Raw genomic sequence first — 22606 nt, forward strand, 5'->3', positions numbered from 1 at the left:
TGGACCCTGGAGGCGCACTGGAGGTCTGGAGTGTTGCCATTCATCCATTCTCCGGTATTTCTCCTCGTAGTATCGCCGTTCCGCTTTCCTTTTCTCCTCCTTAGGACGGCGATACTCCCTCGACTATGTCCAGGGTCCTGCTCCAACCAATATTTCCACCCATGTCCATAATGACTGCTCCTCCTGAACACGCTGCTTGGTCCTTATTTGGTGGGTTCTTCTGTCACGTTCGTCATATTGATGAGACCAAGGCACATCGTGGCAAGCGTACATACTTCTTTAATTAAAGAAAGAACACTGAACAAAACTAACAAAAAAACAAACCGAACCGTGAAGCTAATATGTGTAGTGCAGACAGGCAACTAAACATAGACCAATAACCCACAAAACACCCAAGGAATTTGGCTACCTAAATATGGTCCCCAATCAGAGACAATGATAAACAGCTGCCACTGATTGAGAACCAATTCAGGCAACTATAGACATATAAACACCTAGAATTACAAAAAAACTAGACAATGCAAAAAACAGTAGACAATGCTAAATCTAACAAACCACCCTCGTCACACCCTGACCTAACCAAAATAATAAAGAAAACAAAGATAACTAAGGTCAGGGTGTGACACATCAGAAACATTCAGTGACGTTGCCCATCTAACGGACAAGTCCTTTTTACAGTGGGCCTGTAATTGACAAGTTGATCAACTGCTTTCAAATTAGTTTAACTGCCCCTACCAGCCCAGAAGCCTGCCTTAAAGACACACCTGAGAGTCTCTGACTGACTTTTGAAAATTCATAATCATTCCTCAAGTGATTAAGAACTACCGTAGCTGTATGAGTGTAATGTTACTGATTGTGTTTGTAGAGGCTTGATCCTACAGATGCTTAAGAGCTCTCTGAGGAATCGGACGATTACTTTTTGCCTGTTTAACCCGTTTCATTAATGGATTTAGTTGTTAGGGGATACATTACAAACCCCAGTAGTCCCCTCTAGCCCTGCACAATGCTGTTTTGATCAACACTGGCATTGATTTCACTGTTTGTACCTTCACACACACACACACACAGCACACACAGCACACACTGAATTCATTATACCAATTGTGCAGCTCGCATTTTACTGTGATTTTTGCTAATGTGCATACATTCTGACTGCATCATAAAATGAGACAGACCCCCTGGTTTGCATTGGAATTCCCTAATGGATGTCCATGGCAACCCCCAAAAAAGTATGTCTATGCAATTACTGTACACTTCTAACATTCCCTATGTAAAGCAGAGAGTCGGGTGATGCAACCCCAGATAATATGCATTAACACAAAGCAATTAATAATTGATTTCTCGCTGAGTAGTAAAGGGAACCTGTTTCCATGGCACATGAAAAAACATTGGTCTGGTCTGCTTTGTGTACCACACACACTGTGCTCCCACTCTATTTTAATAAGGCTGGCTAATTCATGCCAAGCTCTCTGTGTTCAGGGCCGTCTCAACATGCTCCCTCCTCTCCTCTCTCTCTAACACAGCCTATAGGTCTCAGCCTGGCCTTCCCACTCTTCTCGCCTGCAGAGTCACAACACCTCACCCACCTCCTATCACATCCCACAGGGGGATATGAAGAGCAAAACCATGTGAACCAGAGATGCTGGGTCCTGGGTTAAACACTCATTGATCTCTAATTAAAGGCTATAGGTGGTCATTACGTGTGAAAGGTTGGACGATCACCTCTGTCTGGGGAAGTGTTCTTGAACCCTTAATCTGACAAATACTGGCACACACTGGTGTTTTCTTCTTTTGTCTTGAACCATACCACATTTATCCACCTAATTTTCAAACACCTTAAAAACACAGAAGCCAAACGCTGAAACTATGGATATAACTTCCTCCGCTTCGTGCATGATCATATTTCATATGAGCGCGACTACAAATCCATGCATTTGCATGTTTCTGTTAACTGATACTGCTCTGTTTTTATTTTTATTTGTAACTTTTAACCCTTTTTCTCCCCAATTTTGTGGTATCCAATTGGTACAGTCTTACAGTCTTGTCTAATCACCGCAACTCCCGTACGGGCTCGGAAGAAGCGAAGGTTGAGAGTCGTGCATCCTCTGAAACACAACCCAACCAAGCTGCACTGCTTCTTGACACATTGCCCGCTTAACCCGGAAGCCAGCCACACCAATGTTTTTGAGGAAACACCATACACCTGGCAACCGTGTTAGCGTGCATGTGCCCTGCCTGCCACAGGAGTCGCTAGAGCACGATGGAACAAGGACATCCCTGCCGGCAAAATGCTGGGCCAATTGTGCGGTAACCCATGGGTCTCCCGGTCGCGGCCGGCTACGACAGAGCCTGGACTCTAACCAGGGTCTCTACTGGCACAGCTAGCGCTTTAGACCACTGTGCCACTCGTGAGGCCTAACTGATACATCTTGACATAATCCAGAAGATGTATTTAACTCCTTAATTTCTTCACTAAACAGTCCCTATATATATTTTCATTCATTCTTGTGAGGACAACCAACATGTATGTGTTCGTGAGAGTCTCATCTTTCCATATAAGGGTCATTATAGCTATTAGGCTAAACCATTCGGACGCTACAGGCGATTTTGTGAGAAGACAGATTTTCTGGAGGTTTCATGGTCTGACAAACATCGTGCTAGCTCTGTTACCTTTCACCACAGAAGCGGAAGTGCGACACAGGAGGATGCGGTGGATTGAGATGCATCCAATGCAAAACAAATTATACACTACATTACCAAAAGTATGTGAACACCTACTCCTCAAACTTCTCATTCCAAAATCATGCGCATTATTAATATGGATTTGGTCCCCTCTTTGCTGCTACAACAGCCTCCACTCTTCTGGGAAGGCTTTCCACTAGATGTTGGGACATTGATGCTGAGACTTGCTTCCATTCAGCCACGAGCATTAGTGAGGTCAGGCACTGATGTTGGGCGATTAGGCCTGGCTCACAGTTTGCGTTCCAATTCATCCCAGAGGTGTTCAATGGGGTTGTGGTCAGGGTTCTGTGCAGGCCAGTCAAGTTCTTCCACACTGATCTCGCTAAACCATTTCTGTGTGGATCTTGCTTTGCACACTAGGACATTGTCATGCTGATCCGGAAAGGGCCTTCCCCAAAGTACAGAATTGTCAGAATGTTAAGTTTTCCCTTCACTGGAACTAAGGGTCCTTGCCTGAACCATAAAAAACAACCCCAGACCATTATTCCTCCTCCAGTAAACTTTACAGTTGGCAGTAGGCATTGGGGCAGGTAGCGTTCATCTGGCATCTGCCAAACTCAGACGGACTGCCAGATGGTGAAGTGTCATTCATCACTCCAGATAACGGATTTCCACTGCTCTAGAGTCCAATAGCGGCGAGCTTTACACCACTCCAGCCGACGCTTGGCTTTGCGCATGGTGTTCTTAGGCTTGTGTGTGGCTGCTCAGCCATGGAAACCCATTTCATTAAGCTCCCGATGAAAAGTTATTGCGCTGATGTTGCTTCCAGAGGCAGTTTGGAATTCGGGAGTGAGTGTTACAACCGAGGACAGACAATTTTTACAGGCTACGTGCTTCAGCACTCTGCGGTCCCGTCCTATGAGTTTGTGTAGCATACCACTTCATGGCTGAGCCATTGTTGCTCCTAGACGTTTCCACTTCACAATAACAGCACTTACAGTTGACCGGGCAGCTCTAACAGGGCAGAAATGTGTGGAACTGACATCCTATGACAGTGTCATGTTGAAAGTCACTGAGTTCTTCAGTAAGGCCATTCTACTGCCAATATTGCTATGGAGGTTGCATGGCGGAGTGCTCAATTTTATACACCTGTCAGCTATGGGTGTGGCTGAAATAGCCGAAGCCACTGATTTGAAGGTCCACATACTTTTGCATATATAGTGCCATATATTGTGCATTTGTAGCTTAAGCTTAAACGATTTTTAATGGGTATTTTTTTATTATGCCAATTAGATTTCCTCGGGGGCGCGAACATCAACCTTGATGTGCCTGGACCTTCTAGGCTAAACTCCATAACTGATCAAAATGGTTGCCCAGTCAGGCAGTCGAGATGCAGTCATTTTGAAATGAATATGCATTCAAAATGCAGGCTTTTGAGCTGTTATTTAAATTACATAGGCTGTTCACTGCAGTTTACAGCATAGACTATAGTTTTGTACTCACTTGAAAGCAACAATAACATTGTTCATTGCATTGTGTTGTTGTAGGGATTCGATCTTGCAGCCTTTCAGTTACTAGTCCAACACTATAACCACAAGGCTACCTGCCGTCCCATATATAACTTAGGTTATATCTCCAGCCTGTCTGTCTTCATTGTTATTTTGCGCAATTATGCATCTGGCCTCTGCGCTGCCATGGCTACTTCTATTACATCTTGTGGAGTCCTAGGAAAAGACAGACTACAAAAGCTTGTTGGACATTTATTTCAACTTATTTTTCTTTATCCTACTAAAAGCCTATTGAAGGAGAAAGGCACGCTTGCTCTTCCTTGCTGAATATAAAATAGGCTACACCATTAAGAATGGGGAGTTGGAAAGGCGAAGCCCATATTTTCCTACAGTATGACTATCTTTACATTGATAGTCTACATCCTGACAAAATACACTATACGAGTGGCCTGCTGATGTACCGTTCTGGACTGTCAAGAATAGACCAAAACTGATCCAAATGGTTGCATAATAAGGCCAAGACTTGTATGCCTAACAGTATGTTTGAGCCATTACAGGACGTTTGAGAGGTTATTCAAATTCGCCTACATCACTGCAGTTTACAGCCTATGGAAAATAACCTAATAGTGTACTGACTTGATAACAATATTAAAATCCTCATTGCACTTTGTTGTTGCAGCCCTGTCATAGTGTTTTTATTGTCTATGTTGTCCTAATCGGAGTGTTGCATGCCCGGGGACCACAGAGGGAAGAATGCACTACAGATCTGTCATTTTATCATCTGTAAACGTATTTTTCTTGGACTTTGACAGATAAATATTTAGCCTATGGCCCTAATATTTAGCTCGTGAATGGGGTAATATCTAGCTAATATTTAACTTCTTATTTCAGCTACACATCACTTGACTCTCTCTTCTAGCTGTTCCCGTGTAAAGTAGTCTATAGGCAATTGCAAGCCTCTTTTCGTGAAATCCCAGGATAAAAAAAAAAATACTAGGCCTAATAGACTATTCGGGGAAAGAAGCAGGCTTCCTCTTGCTAATTGCTGAATGTAAAACAGGCCTAGGCTACAGCATGGAAAATGCATGTTGGGAAAAGTTCAGTAGAGAAAGTGCATATGTGCAGAAGAAAAAGATGAGAAAAAATGGAAATCACTTGCAAACCACTTGAACAAGGAGGCAATGACATGCTGTTAAAAATGCCAAACAATGTTTGTTGTTAAATTACTACATTTAAATACGAGTTACTGAATTATGTTTATTAGGCCTGCATGTACATTGAAGTGTTATTTGCAGTTGTCACGATGACAATGAACCCTGAAAGTACTGAATCTTCTAGGTTTGGGTCACCAATACACAGACTCCCAATGTTGTGTTCCAAAGCTATGAATGGTCTTGTGTTACCAAAAACGAGGTGGATATACAGTAATGTACCTGTCTAAGCAGCATAATTCTATCGTTCTGTCATCCACTGTCTGATAAAAAGGTCCCGAGACAGTAAACCTGCAGGATCATTGTGCTCTTTAGAGATGCTTCATGTCGTGGAGTGATGTTCTTGTTTACTTGTTGCCAGACTGACAGACGACAACAAAAAGAAAGAAAGAAAGGAAGAAAAACAGGTAAATTCATCAGAATGGAGGGAAGACAGCAGGACGGGGACCTTTCTGATATCAATCTCCTGATCGCTGCTCCATTAGTGGATCTCTCTCCTTCATTCATTAATCTGCCTTCTATTAAACAAAACAAGCCTTGAGCGCTGCCTAAAAGGAGCATAGATAATCTAGACAGGAAGACATGCTGTTTACAGCTCTGCTTGCTCTCTCTACATTCCACATAGCCCTACTGGGAAAAGCTAATGCAATATATAAAAGAGCTGATTGACAGTGGAAAAATTATGTATAGGTCTAATGGTCTTTGAGCTATTATTATTGCGCTTGTGAAAGCAGCAAAGATGACACAGGGGCCCCTGGCAAGAGAGGCATAAAGAAAAAGGGTAGGTGAACATCGAGCAATGCCCAGGAAAATTATAGTTTGGAAAACGGTCAGCAATTTGGGTTGATAGTTTACTGGGCTGTGAGGAAGGAGACAATCAGGGTGAATGAATCACACAGGACCTGGTACTGTAACAATGAGAGTGGAGCAGAAAACAGCCCTTAATAGGTTCGAGCTTACCCTGGGGAACACATACATACGCACTCCCTACACACACACACCTTATTGGCCATCCATTCACGAGACAGCACTGCTTTCTCACCCCTGCCAATTAGCCAATTACTGCCTTATAAAAGACATCCGGTTCACTCTGATTGCTCTTTACAAGCCTGCTTCCCAGGCAGAGAGAGCCGACCCTGTCACACAATCATAACAATGATGAATATCACTGCATGTTTATAGCTCCGGCACCATAACTGGTAATGGAAGGTGGGTATGAAATGGTCATAGAGGTATACTGACCTGGACAAGCCCTCTCTCAAGGCTGAGGAAAAATTATTCAAAATAGCATAATGAGAGGAGCAGAGTTATCATAGAGGTAAACATTTAGAAGAAAACGGAGCTTAAATTAGCTTCTCTCTAGTCCGAGTAAACCTCTATTGGATCTGATCAGAGGGGCCAAGTTGGAGAGAAGAGGGGGTAGCTCTGCTTTCATACACTACACACTGCATACTGCAGTGGACGCTCTCCAAACTTTATTGAGTAGAATAAATCCATTACACTCTGCAATTATAAATCTGTCCACTTCAACAGGATAAAAAGCGTATCTGGATCCAGTTCTGCATTAGTTGCCTGGCTGGCGTCCACTTCTTTGATCGCTGCTAAGCACCAAATATTCTCTATCCCACATTATCTACTCCTCCACTGATGTTGATCGTTTAATGCACTGTGTTTAATATGAACACAGCCTGATGGCTGACCCAGCCAGGCAACACTACTTTTAGCTGCTGACTTACTATCGCTTCAATGACACCCCTGTGTGGGCTCCAATGAGACCAGGCCAGGAGCATATGTTTGATGCATGTGGTATTGTACGTTTTCAAGCATGTGGGTCCCTCGTCACAAGCACATAATTGCAACAAGGTGTAACCTCACATGTTGTTGCTCTTATGTTAAACTCCAGTTCATTAGTATCTCATTAGCAGAAGAGCAGAGAACCCTGGGGGTCTGTACATTCAAGAGCCTGGTGACACACATGCACTCACACACACATTCACCGACGCCCACACACTGTACCAGTCTCCCAAAGCTGGTCTTAGCTTTTGATGTCATTTTTCTGGTTGTGTCTCCAAGGACTTTAAATTCCCTATACTACTGTTGGCAGAGCCCTATTTCTTTGTATACGGCTCTGGCCAAAAGTTCAGTATTGAACTACAGTACATGGGGAATACAGAGTCATTGGAGATTTGGCCTGTGTATTAAACAGGCTCCCATTCCCTTCCAAACTTAATTACGCAATATTTCCCTGGCTGCATCCACCTGCTGACATGTTTCACCTCCATTGAGGTCCATTGATATTCTATTCTGGTTATTTTTTTTATGCAGGTTCTGGTCTGTCTGCCACAGTGCGACCAAGGGGAGATGGGACTGGAAATAGGACACTATCTGCAGCAAGACCGGATGTGCTTGCCTTGTCATCCACTGTGAATATAACAGGCAGCAGATAGTACAGCCCTCTGTGGGTCTTTATCAGTCTGGGCTGGAGGGGGAAACAGATACCTTTGCATATGGCTGTATCTGCCTTCTCTGGATGGATTATTTCTGAAGTAAACTACTACATAAAAAACAGATGCAGAACATTTGGCTGTTTACAGACTAGTAGGAGTTTGATTGTCTGATCATTGAACCTTGTGGCATCACTGAAAAAGTAATGTAAGTGCTGCAATTCACAAATGATGTATACTGAACAAAAATATAAATGCAACAATTTCAACAATTTTACAGTTCATATAAGGAAATCAGTCAATTGAAATAAATGAATTAGCCCTAATCTATGGATTTCACATGACTGGGCAGGGGCCCAGCCAATCATAATGAGTGTTTCCGCACAAAGGGGCTTTATTACAGACAGAAATACTCTTCAGTTTTATCAGCCGTCTAGGTGGTTGGTCTCAGACGATCCCGCAGGTGAAGAAGTCAGATGTGGAGGTCCTGGGATGGCGTGGTTACACATGGTCTGCGGTTGTAAGACTGGTTGGACGTACTTCCAAATTCTCTAAAACAACTTTGGAGGCGGCTTACGGTAGAGAAAATAATGTTCAATTCTCTGTCAACAGCTCTAGTGGACATGCTTTCAGTCAGCACGCCAATTGCATGGTCCCTCAAAACTTGCGACATCTGTGGCATTGTGTGACAAAACTGCACATTTTAGTGGCTTTTTATTGTCCCCAGTACAAGGTGCACCTGTGGAATGATCATGCTCTTTAATCAGCTTCTTGATATGCTTCACCTGTCAGGTTGATGGATTATCTTGGCAAATGAGAAATGTTCACTAACAGGATGTAAATACATTTGTACAATTGAGAGAAATAAGCTTTTTGTCCTGATGGAAAACGTTATTTCAGCTCATGAAACATGAGACCAACACTTTACATGTTGCGCTTATATTTCTGTTCAGTATACATAGTAGTTCAGATTTGTGGATGTTTCAGATAATTAAAAGATGCCAATGTTACTCAATGGACAGACAAGAGGGATACTTTTATTGACATTTTGATGAAAAGACTGCAAATATGTCATTCTTTGATTTGCACTGTGTCCCATCTGGTATCATTGTAATTATGCATCAATAAATGCATAAGCTGTACGTCTCTCTCTCTCACTGTCTCTCTCTCTCTCTCTCTCTGCATGCTGGGAGTGTTTTTTTGGTCATGCTGGGAATTGTATGAGCGAGTGATGTCTGGAGTTAGATCGCCTGTTTTTCCTTCGTTTTACTTTTCTTGGTGGTTTTCCTTTTTCTATGCATGATTAAGGTGATTATTTATTTTTATTTATTTGTTGTGGCAGAATTTATTTTTTCTTGTCGAAATTGAGCATATGAAGTATATTGTTTTTCTTGTCGAAATCGCCCTGGCTTTGGCAGGGATGGTGACCCACATGAGGACACCGTCCCTGTCACTTCGGCACGGCTTTAGGTATGTTTTTTACCTTTATTTATACAGGTTTTTTCTCATTGAGATAATATCTCTTTTCCAAGAGAGACCTGGTCCAATAGCAGCAGGGGGAACAACGTTTCAGACAAAACAACTTACATACGCTAACACAACAAAACTATAAACACACATACAGTACAACAATTACATATTACATTAAAAACACAAACATCTTGACTAAAAACAGCTGGCATAAAAACAATTACACTCTTCTATGATATATACATCGATCAAGTGTTTAAACTCCACCAACGAAACTAGATTTAAAAAATAGAACCTTATGGAATACCTGAGCACACCTCCATGGACTCAGATTTACAACCATCCGCCATTACACATTGTGTACGATTTGATAGGTAGTTTATAAACCAATGTAGAGCATGACCAGTAATTCCAAGTAGTTGTCAAGTAGCGAGGGATCTCCACCTTTCAGGAGAGGCAGTACAAAAGCAGATTTCCATAACTTGGGAATTTCCTTAACATCAAGAGTGAGGTTAAAAATACATGTTAAAGGGGAGCAATGATGTCTGCGGCTAGGTGTAGGAGGCGGGGTTCTAGTTCATCAGGGCCAGGGGATTTTTTTAAATCAATTTCTTTCAGGGCTTTACACACTTCTGAAACAGAGAAGGATGAAAAGGAGAACCTGGTGAAGGAGTGCACAGGGGTACTGTCACGACTCCTACCGAAGGTGGCTCCTCTTCCTGTTTGGGCAGTGCTCGGCGCTCTTCGTCACCGGCCTACAAGCTGCCACCGATCCCTTTTCCCTTTTCTGTTGGTTTTGTCTTATTAGTTACACCTGTTTCTTGTTTACGTTTAGTTGGGCTATTTAACCTGTCTAGGTCAAGCGTTCCACTAGCGGAACCCCTCGACAACATTCCACTGAAAAGGCAGCGCGCGAAATTCAAAAATATTTGTTTGAAATATGTAACTTTCACACATTAAAACCACTTAAGCTTAGGGCTTACTTTTTCGAACATTCTGTTAAAAATCGCGCAACATTTCAGCGTCCTACTACACATGCCAGGAATATAGTATATGCATGTGATTAGTATGTGTGGATAGAAAACACTCTGACGTTTATAAAACTGGTTAAATCACGGCTGTGACTATAACAGAACGTGCGTTTCGTCAAAAAGCCCAAGGAAAACTGATCACCAAAAAGTGGAAAAAATATCAATGCGCCACTTGCATGTATTGTCTATGGCACAGCAAATTAGATGGGGCCGAGATTACCGGGGCCGAGTCCTACAGCTTCCACACGATGTCGCCAGTCTTGGCAATTGCCTGGGAGTTGTTCCTTGGTCAAACGGTCTCCGACAGGATGTTTTGGAAGAGAGATTTCCGACCATGATTTGAAGACGTGGAGCTATGGAATACACATCGCCCCGTGATCAATTTGATAGATTATTAATGTTTACTAATACCTAAAGTTGGATGAAAGTTTATCGTCGACTTTTTTAATTTAAAAAAATGACATTGCCTTTTAAAACTGTGTTTTTTTCTGGATCACACACTTTTCATAGATCGATATTTTGGGTATATATGGACCGATTTAATCGGAAAAAAAAGACCCAATAGTGATGTTTATGGGACATATAGGAGTGCCAACAAAGAAGCTCGTCAAAGGTAATGAATGTTTTATATTTTATTTCTGCGTTTTGTGTAGCGCCGGCTATGCTAATTATTTTGTTTACGTCCCCTTCAGGTATTTTGGGGTGTTGCATGCTATCAGATAATAGCTTCTCATGCTTTCGCCGAAAAGCATTTTAAAAATCTGACTTGTTGGCTAGATTCACAACGAGTGTAGCTTTAAGTCAGTACCCTGCATGTGTGTTTTAATGAAAGTTTGAGTTTTAACGAGTGCTATTAGCATTTGGCGTGGCGCATTTGCATTTCCTGATGGCTAGATGGGACGCCTGCGTGTCGGGTGGGCTTAAGAGGTCCAATACAGCAAATGAAAGATAAACATTTTGTTAATCTACCCATGGTGTCCGATTTCAATAATGATTTACAACGAAAGCACAACATATGATTATGTTAGCTCATAGTCAAGTCAAAACAACACGCAGCCATTTTTCCAGCCAAAGATTGCAGTCACAAAAAGCAGAAATATAGATAAAATTAATCACTAACCTTTGATGTTCTTCATCAGATGACACTCATAGAACATCATGTTACACAATACATGTATGTTTTGTTCGATAATGTGCATATTTATATCCAAAAATCTCAGTTTACATTAGCGTGTTATGTGCAGTAATGTTTTGATTCCAAAACATCCGGTGATATTGCAGAAATACTCATAATAAACATTGATAAAAGATGCAAGTCTTATTCACAGAATTAAAGATAGACTTATCCTCTATGCAACCGCTGTGTCAGATTTCAAATAAACTTTACGGAAAAAGCATAATCTGAGAACGGCCCTCGGTATCTGCATATAAACAATCAGACAATTCCGCCATCTTGGAGTCAACATTAGTTAGAAAAAACACTATAAATATTCACTTACCTTTGATGATCTTCATCAGAAGGCACTCCCAGGACTCCCAGTTTGAAAATAAATGACTGATTTGTTCCAAAAAGTTCCATAAAGCCCATCATTTAGCCACTTGTTGTTAGGGTGTTCAGCCCAGTAATCCATCTTCATGAGGCGCGACCATTTCCTCCATGACAAAAACTCTAAAAGTTCCGTTACAGGTCGTAGAAACAAGTCAAAACATGTCTGCAATCAATCTTTAGGATGTTTTTAACATATATCATCAATAAGGTTCCAACCAGAGAATTTCATTGTCTGAATAAAAGCATTGGAACGGGAGCTAACGCTCTCGGGAGCGCTCGTCATGAGACCGAGGCTCTCTGCCAGACCACTCACAAAAAAGAGGTCTCATGAGCCCCTCCTTTATAGTATAATCTTAAAACTAGTATCTAAAGAAGGTGACATCTAGTGGAAGCCCTAGGAAGTGCAAGCACATCCATAAATATCAGGGATTTGAATAAGCATTGTTTTGAAATTCGACTTCTCACTTCCTGTTTGAATTTCTTCTCTGGGTTTTGCCTGCCATATGAGTTCTGTTATACTCACAGACATCATTCAAACAGTTTTAGAAACTTCAGAGAGTGTTCTATCCAATACTAATAATATGCATATATTAGCACCTGGGACAGAGTAGGAGGCAGTTCAGTTTGGGCACGCAATTCATCAAAAAGTGAAAATGCTGCCCCCTAACCTAACAACATTGTTTGTTTGCTAAACTGATATCTTAGACAAATTAATTACAAAATTACATTAAAAACTTTACAAGTGGGACTCAAAAGCAGCACAGCGCTCCATTCTAAATCACAGATGCCTATGAATTTGAGTGGTTACTTTTCTCCAGACCCATTCCTTAGTGGTTTACCAAACATTTTTCATTTTTGTCATTTAGCAGACACCCTTATCCAATGCAACTTACAGGAGCAGATTTTTCACCTAGCCAGCTCCGGATTTGATCCAGTGACCTTTCGGGTTACTGGCCCAATGCCCCTAACCGCGAGGCTACCTGCCACCCAAACCAAGTGGTTGGTAGGATACAGGATCATGTCTCTTTAATTGAAAAAAAATACATTTTGTAATAGGCAAACTCAACCCTCACTCACTGCCAATATCCCCTCCAGCATTCCCACCTCATCCACAGTTCTTTCGGGTCTTCCATAATGCTAATTTAGCTGCCCCTGACACAAAATTAAGCAAAAGAACTACACCCTTTTGACTAAACCTGTACTTTATCCTAAATATAAACTGATATATTGCGGGACATTACAAAAAATGATCTGCATAACAGACTCGTAAAATGGAGTTAAGACAGACAATTCACCCCCCTCTAGCTTTAAAAGAAGAATATGCTTGTCTAAGCCCAAACAGCCCGCTCTCCACATCAGTGTATCGGCTGTGTCGACCCAGCTTGAAACATCACAGTACAACAGTCTCTGGACCTCTTGAATCCGGAAAGCCATGAAGAACTGTCCACCAGACCTTGCCCACCCTCGTGTAGTGGCAGGTACAGGGCCGCAACTTTAATCCAATATTGTCCAGACCAAAATAAATTGACAAGGGTCCTCTGAAGCACTTGTATCAGACCCCCAGTGGCTGTAAAATCAATAGTTTCTGCCACAGGGTAGAGGCAGCTATATTATTGGCTACCACACCCTTCCCCTATAAGAGAGCTGGGGTAGCACCCATTTCTACCTTGACAATCTGGTACACACTTTCTCCACTAGACTAGAAAAAAAACCAAGTCTTCATCCCATCTATGCCCCACTGAAGCCCCCTTGGTAACTGTGGAGCGGACCCCGTCTGAAGCTGACCTGCCCACAGTGATTCGTTCTTTTCCCAATTGAATCTAGCTGAGGAGGCCACCTCATTAAAGTGTTTGAGAGAACCTTAACATCCTCACCCCCTGTAATAAAAACTGTCACTTCATATGCATATGCAGACAGTTATGTCGTGGGACCCTTCATTACCCCTGACATAGAGAAACCAGTAAGCCTTGCTCTTAAAAAACAAAGCATTGGTTCAATTGCCAGGCAATATAACTGCCCTGAAATTGGGCATCCCTGCCTGATACCCCGTTGGATGGGGATAGGGCAACTCAAACCAACCCCCACCTTCACCATACATGAGGCCCCAGCATACAGTAAACACATCCAAGACAAAAAAAGATCCCCAAACCCAAAGGCTTTCATTGTTTTGAACAAGTACTGGCTGTCCACACGGTCAAAGGCTTTCTCCTGATTCAAAGAAAGTAATGTCTAAATGTCTAAAACATCTCTTATTAGAAACAAGTTATCAACAAATAAGCGGTCAGGTACACAGTAAGACGGGTCCTTGTTGGACCAACAGCCACAGATACTCTTTCAAACTGTTTGGGAGACATATAGATACAATGTTATATTCTGCACACAGCAATGCAACAGGTCGCCAATTATTAGAAGAGCCAAATCCCCCTTTTTTTGGCAACAATGAAAGCACAGCACGATGACAGGATACAGGACGAGAACCCTCATGAAAAGATTCACACAACACTTCATAAAAATCCCCCCCAACAGACCCCCAAAAGTGCTTATAGAAACCATCGATGCCAGGGGCTCGGCCAGATGAGAGCTGCATAACTGCTGTGGACAGCTCTTGCAGAGGAGGAGCTGTTCTCCTCTTTAAAAAAAACAACAACAAAAAACATTCGCCTTGAACAATAAAACATGACCCTTGACAATCTCTTTTGTACATACCACAGTCACCCCTAAGCCTGAGGAAAACAAAATTGCCACCCCAGCACTGAAATTAGTACCATGACTAATTGAGTAGCATGAGTATATGCTGACCCTCCCACCACATACCCCAGTCAACCTCACTAGGCTCATCACTATGTGTCTCCTGTAGAAAAACTATGTCAAGCCTTTTCTGTTTTATTACTTCTAAAACCCAAGCCCTCTTATTCCTGTCCCTTCCCCCATTAATATTGAGAGAACCTACACTTAGTACCTCCATACAGAAAAGCAGAAGAAACCACAGAGAAACCAGACAAATAGAAAGAAATACCCTATGAGGCATGATCATCATCACCGTTTTAATTTTCTATGAACCTTACCACGTTTTCCACTACCTTTTTCTGCCGTGACAGCAGTAACACATTTCCTCAAGTGAAAACGCTTCTCACTCAACTGGTCTAACCCCACCACCTTCTGTAACATCACAGCTGACCTCACAAACTTATCAACATAAAAGAATCCCCAAAGTCTGATCTAGAAACCCATTTACCTCCTCTAAATTGAGTCGTCACCAGCTGCTATCATATCAAGAGAGATATCCATATCCTTCTCCTGATCCTCCTCAACTGAGGCCACAGACCCCTTTCTCCCCTCTGCCACATCCCTCTCAACACTCCCCACTTGCACCCCATCACTCCTACCGGGCATCTCCTCTAAAGCCTGGGAGACTAGCCCCACCAGAACCCCTGCTGTACCCCATTGCTCGTAGTGGGCATCTCCTCACCAGTCTGAGGAAATGGCTCTCCAGATCCGTCCTTACCTCCTAAACTTTATTTGTCACATGCACCGAATACAAGTATAGACTTCACCGTGAAATGCATACTTATAAGCCCTTAATTAAGCATACAAACAGTCTCTTTGTTTGAGTAAGGCAGCTACAAAATGCAGCTGTTTCAGCCTAGCTCAGTGCTTTCTGTGATGGAGGGGCAGCCAGCGAAAGCACAGAGAGTAGACATTGTTAATCTTCTCTCGTTGCGCCTTGATTGGCTCAGGGTTCTGTCACTCATTGGGAGGCTACGTCACTGCAGAATCCATGGGAGAGCTAGGCAGTTCAAGCCCCCTTGGGTGCTGCCATAGATTTACAGTAGAAGTGCCCATCCAAGAAGGCTCATGGTCATTGCCCACGGATAAAATGATGTCAAATCACATTACAGTCCATCTCTCGTAGTTTTGATTGGACTGATCATGTCAACATCATACTTTCAAAAGCTAGCAAGCTAGATAAGCAGTCATCATCATGAATCACGTCGACAATCTGCTGGCAAACCCTTTTCAATCCTTTGAGTCTCGGGGCACATCGGCCATTGGATATAAACATTACACAACAAGTCAGAAATTGCTAAATTCAACAATGAGTGGTGTCATTACATTTACATTTACATTTAAGTCATTTAGCAGACGCTCTTATCCAGAGCGACTTACAAATTGGTGCATTCACCTTATGACCTCCAGTGGAACAGTAGTGCATCTAAATCTTTTCAGGGGGGTGAGAGGGATTACTTTATCCTATCCTAGGTATTCCTTAAAGAGGTGGGGTTTCAGGTGTCTCCGGAAGGTGGTGATTGACTCCGCTGTCCTGGCGTCGTGAGGGAGTTTGTTCCACCATTGGGGGGCCAGAGCAGAGAACAGTTTTGACTGGGCTGAGCGGGAACTGTACTTCCTCAGTGGTAGGGAGGCGAGCAGGCCAGAGGTGGATGAACGCAGTGCCCTTGTTTGGGTGTAGGGCCTGATCAGAGCCTGGAGGTACTGAGGTGCCGTTCCCCTCACAGCTCCGTAGGCAAGCACCATGGTCTTGTAGCGGATGCGAGCTTCAACTGGAAGCCAGTGGAGGGAGCGGAGGAGCGGGGTGACGTGAGAGAACTTGGGAAGGTTGAACACCAGACGGGCTGCGGCGTTCTGGATGAGTTGTAGGGGTTTAATGGCACAGGCAGGGAGCCCAGCCAACAGCGAGTTGCAGTAATCCAGACGGGAGATGACAAGTGCCTGGATTAGGACCTGCGCCGCTTCCTGTGTGAGGCAGGGTCGTACTCTGCGGATGTTGTAGAGCATGAACCTACAGGAACGGGCCAACGGCTTGATGTTAGTTGAGAACGACAGGGTGTTGTCCAGGATCACGCCAAGGTTCTTAGCGCTCTGGGAGGAGGACACAATGGAGTTGTCAACCGTGATGGCGAGATCATGGAACGGGCAGTCCTTCCCCGGGAGGAAGAGCAGCTCCGTCTTGCCGAGGTTCAGCTTGAGGTGGTGATCCGTCATCCACACGGATATGTCTGCCAGACATGCAGAGATGCGATTCGCCACCTGGTCATCAGAAGGGGGAAAGGAGAAGATTAATTGTGTGTCGTCTGCATAGCAATGATAGGAGAGACCATGTGAGGTTATGACAGAGCCAAGTGACTTGGTGTATAGCGAGAATAGGAGAGGGCCTAGAACAGAGCCCTGGGGGACACCAGTGGTGAGAGCACGTGGTGTGGAGACGGATTCTCGCCACGCCACCTGGTAGGAGCGACCTGTCAGGTAGGACGCAATCAAGCGTGGGCCGCACCGGAGATGCCCAACTCGGAGAGGGTGGAGAGGAGGATCTGATGGTTCACAGTATCGAAGGCAGCCGATAGGTCTAGAAGGATGAGAGCAGAGGAGAGAGAGTTAGCTTTAGCAGTGCGGAGCGCCTCCGTGATACAAAGAAGAGCAGTCTCAGTTGAATGACTAGTCTTGAAACCTGACTGATTTGGATCAAGAAGGTCATTCTGAGAGAGATAGCGGGAGAGCTGGCCAAGGACGGCACGTTCAAGAGTTTTGGAGAGAAAAGAAAGAAGGGATACTGGTCTGTAGTTGTTGACATCGGAGGGATCGAGTGTAGGTTTTTTCAGAAGGGGTGCAACTCTCGCTCTCTTGAAGACGGAAGGGACGTAGCCAGGGGTCAGGGATGAGTTGATGAGCGAGGTGAGGTAAGGGAGAGGGTCTCCGGAAATGGTCTGGAGAAGAGAGGAGGGGATAGGGTCAAGCGGGCAGGTTGTTGGGCGGCCGGCCGTCACAAGACGCGAGATTTCATCTGGAGAGAGAGGGGAGAAAGAGGTCAGAGCACAGGGTAGGGCAGTGTGAGCAGAACCAGCGGTGTCGTTTGACTTAGCAAACGAGGATCGGATGTCGTCGACCTTCTTTTCAAAATGGTTGACGAAGTCATCTGCAGAGAGGGAGGAGGGGGAGGGGAGGAGGATTCAGGAGGGAGGAGAAGGTTGCAAAGAGCTTCCTAGGGTTAGAGGCAGATGCTTGGAATTTAGAGTGGTAGAAAGTGGCTTTAGCAGCAGAGAGAGAAGAGGAAAATGTAGAGAGGAGGGAGTGAAAGGATGTCAGGTCCGCAGGGAGGCGAGTTTTCCTCCATTTCCGCTCGGCTGCCCGGAGCCCTGTTCTGTGAGCTCGCAATGAGTCGTCGAGCCACGGAGGCGGGAGGGGAGGACCGAGCCGGCCTGGAGGATAGGGGACATAGAGAGTCAAAGGATGCAGAAAGGGAGGAGAGGAGGGTTGAGGAGGCAGAATCAGGAGATAGGTTGGAGAAGGTTTGAGCAGAGGGAAGAGATGATAGGATGGAAGAGGAGAGAGTAGCGGGGGAGAGAGAGCGAAGGTTGGGACGGCGCGATACCATCCGAGTAGGGGCAGTGTGGGAAGTGTTGGATGAGAGCGAGAGGGAAAAGGATACAAGGTAGTGGTCGGAGACTTGGAGGGGAGTTGCAACGAGGTTAGTGGAAGAACAGCATCTAGTAAAGATGAGGTCGAGCGTATTTCCTGCCTTGTGAGTAGGGGGGGAAGGTGAGAGGGTGAGGTCAAAAGAGGAGAGGAGTGGAAAGAAGGAGGCAGAGAGGAATGAGTCAAAGGTAGGCGTGGGGAGGTTAAATCGCCCAGAACTGTGAGAGGTGAGCCGTCCTCAGGAAAGGAGCTTATCAAGGCATCAAGCTCATTGATGAACTCTCCGAGGGAACCTGGAGGGCGATAAATGATAAGGATGTTAAGCTTGAAAGCTTGAAAGGGCTGGTAACTGTGACACCGTGTCATGACATGGTCCTCTTTGGGTACAGCGAGCACCATCCCGCTCTCTCTGCACCATCCCCCTCTCTCTCTCTCTAACCACCTCTCTCTTCCCCCTACACCCAGGCTCTGTTAGGCAGGTCATAAATTCCTAGAGGAGTTTCTCTCATGGCCAGGGTATAGATAGAGTGAGTTTCACAGGAGAACAAAGGAACCTCTTCCACATCACAGAACTTGAAAAGTGAACAATGCCCATGTTGTGGATAATGTGTACACGGTCAGGGGAGAATCCAGCTACGACCTGTCCATTTCATTTAACTACTTATGGGCGGTAGCGTCCCACCTGGCCAACATCCGGTGAAATTGCAGTGTGCGAATTTCAAATTACAGAAATATAAATATTTAACATTCATGAAAATACAAGTATTATACATCAAAATAAAGCTTACCTTGTTGTTAATCCAGCCGCTGTATCAGATTTCAAAAAGGCTTTACGACGAAAGCACATCATGTGATTATCTGAGGACAGCTCCCCACATACAAAAACATGGAAAACATTTTTCAACCAGGCAGGTGCATCACGAAAGTCAGAAATAGCGATATAATAAATGCCTTACCTTTGAAGATCTTCTTCTGTTGGCACCCCAAAAGGTCCCAGTTACATCATAAATGGTCCTTTTGTTCAATAATGTCCTTCTTTATATCCATAAAACTCAGTTTAGCTGGCACGCTTCATTCAATAATCTATCCAGTTTCCCTCCTTCAAAATGCATACAAAATTAATCACAAACATTACCAATAAACTAATCCAAACAAGTCAAACAATGTTTATAATCAAACCTCAGGTACCCTAATACGTAAATAAACGATACAATTTAAGACGGAGAATAGTATGTTCATTACCAGAGATAAATAACAAAGAATGCACTTTCACTCACGCGCATGGAAACACTACAGCCAAAATGGGAGCCAACTTCTAGCTATTTAAAAAAAAAACATCCTGAAACTCTTCCTTAAAAAACTGTTGACATCTAGTGGAAGCTCTAGGAACTACAATCTGGAATAACTTCGCCTCATAATAAACAAGAAAGCCATTGGAAACAGTGGAAGGCTGAATTACTATTTTTTTAATGGTTTGTCCTCTGGGTTTCGCCTGCCATATCAGTTCTGTTATACTCACATAGATAATTTTAACAGGTTTAGAAACTTTAGAGGGTTTTCTATATATCCTAGCTTCTGGGCCTGAGTAACAGGCAGTTTACTTTGGGCACGCTTTTCATCTGGACGTGAAAAAACTGCCCCCTACCCAAGAGAGGTTAATGTTTGTAAAACTCACGAGAGACAATACAGCCACATTACCATAACTCTGTTTATACAAGAGTCTCAGTTTTGAAGCTTGCATCTAATTGTTGAATAAAATGAATGAGTAAATATGAAACTATTTGTGAAATAATGTAATGTGATTTTAGCCTCTCTAGGGGGTGTGGGACGCTACCATCCCACCTGGTCAACATCCGGTGAAATTGCAGAGCGCCAAATTCAAATTAAATTACTGTAAATATTTAACTTTCATGAAATCATAAGTGTAATACATCAAAATAAAGCTTAAGTTGTTGTTAATCCAGCCGCCATGTCAGATTTCAAAAAGGCTTTACAGCGAAAGCAAACCATGCGATTATCTGAGGACAGCGCTCAGCACACAAAACATTACATACAGTTACCAGCCATGTAGATTAGTCACGAAAGTCAGAAATAGCAATAAAATGAATCACTTACCATTGATGATCTTCATAATGGTTGAACTCACAAGACTCCCAGTTCCACAATAAATGTTAGTTTTGTTTGATAAAGTCCCTCTTTATATCCAAAAACCTCAATTTTGTTGGCGCGTTTTGTTCAGTAATCCAATGGCTCAAATGCGGTCACAACAGGCAGACGAAAATTCCAAACAGTACCGGTAAAGTTCGTGGAAATATGTTTATAATCAATCCTCCATTTTTTTTTGCCTAAATAATCAATAATATTTGAACCGGACAATAGCGTCGTCAATATAAAAGAAAAACAAGAAAGGCGCGCTCTCGGCAGCAAACAGTTCTGTGGACATCACTCAAAGTTCACTCACTCAAAGTTGTCATTCTCCCTCATTTTTCAGAATAAAGGCCTGAAACAATGTCTAAAGACTGTTCACAACTAGTGGAAGCCATAGGGAATGGAATCTGGGTCCTATCCCTTTAAATGGCGGATAGCTTTCATTGAAAAACAGCCATTTCAAAATAATGGCACTTCCTGGATGGATTTTCCTCAGGTTTTTGCCTGCCATTACAGACATTATTTTAACAGTTTTAGAAACTTTGGAGTGTTTTCTATCCAAATCTACTAATTATATGCATATTCTAGCTTCCGGGCTTGAGTAGCAGGAGGTAAAAATAGTGCCCCCTACCCTAGTGAATTTAAACTCTTTAATGAAAGAGAATCTAATTCCCTTTAAAGTTTAACTAAATCATTGGCTCACTCCATGAGCACAGACATTGATCTGGCGTCATGGGACAGCCCCTTTCTACTGTTACGAATATAATCCCCACCTGGAGGAATTCCCTTCAGACCAGCTTACCTCGATTACCACGAGAGGGCTAAGGTTTGAGACCAGACCAGTACCTCATCACAGAGGGAGCTAAGGTTTGAGTAGATTGCTGAATAGTTTAACAATACCACATGGTTAAACTCTGAGACTATCGATCCGACAGAATAAGAGCAAATCTTTGATATACTAATTACTAGTCTGCAGCTAGGAATTCTATACCATTGAATGCGAAAGCTGACAACCGCCGAAACATCTATTCTATAACAACATTTCTGAATGTTACTCTGTAGTAGCCATTCTAACCAAAGACTCCAGGGACGCACAGAGAGGGGCGGATGAACTTCAAACAGAGATCACAACGACACACTGAGCGTAAATATATATATTGATTGCAATTATTCCCGAATGAGTGAGCGTTCATGTGCAAATGATTAGCATTTCAATGGTTATAATTATCAACTTTGTGGTGTCTTTTATCTTTCGCGCCCTTCTCAGTCCCTTTGTCACCCAAGGCGTGATACCGGTTTAGCCCACTAGGGCACATCCCGTATCATTTCCTTGTAATCACATCTACTTTGTTTGTTTGTGTGTGCATTTCTGTGATTATTTAGCTAGTCAATAAATAAATGATTGAGACAAATGATGTATGGATGATTAATAGTGAAGACTGGGTTTGTGCAGATAACCAACAATTTACGACGTTTGGAATGAGACTAATGTGAGGGAAAGAATAATTAATTAATTAGAAGACTAATTGATCAGATATTAAAATATCTGAAAGTTATATTAGGAAAATTACAACTGTAATCTGAATATTTTCCTTGGTGCCCCGACTTCCTAGTTAATTACATTTACCTGAGTAGTTAATCACGTAATAATAATTACAGAGAATTGATTTGATAAACTAAGTCTTCAGTTTAATGATGCCAAAGACACCACAACGGTTTGGAAGGAAGCAGTGGCTAACTGCGAACGTGGAAAAGCAATCACTATTTTGCTTCCCCTGCCTGTTATTTGTTGGAGAGGGTGTATGGTCCATGTCTGGGTTTAATGAATTGTGCATCACGTATAGATAACTCTGTTAACCTGTTACTCCTACCCCCTACTTTTTCGAACATTCTGTTAAAAATCGCGCAGGAATATAGTATATGCATATGATTAGTATGTGTGGATAGAGAACACTCAGACCTTTATAAAACTGGTTAAATCACGGCTGTGACTATAATAGAACGTGCGTTTCATCGAAAAGTGCAGGAAAATCTGATCACTGAAAATGGGAAAATATATCCATGCGCCACTTCAACCAATTGATAAAGGTGAACCACATTAAATGGGGCCGAGGTTGCAATACCTACAGCTTCC

The sequence above is a fragment of the Oncorhynchus nerka genome, linkage group LG17 (genome assembly GCF_034236695.1).
Source record: "Oncorhynchus nerka isolate Pitt River linkage group LG17, Oner_Uvic_2.0, whole genome shotgun sequence".
Lineage (NCBI taxonomy): Eukaryota > Metazoa > Chordata > Actinopteri > Salmoniformes > Salmonidae > Oncorhynchus > Oncorhynchus nerka.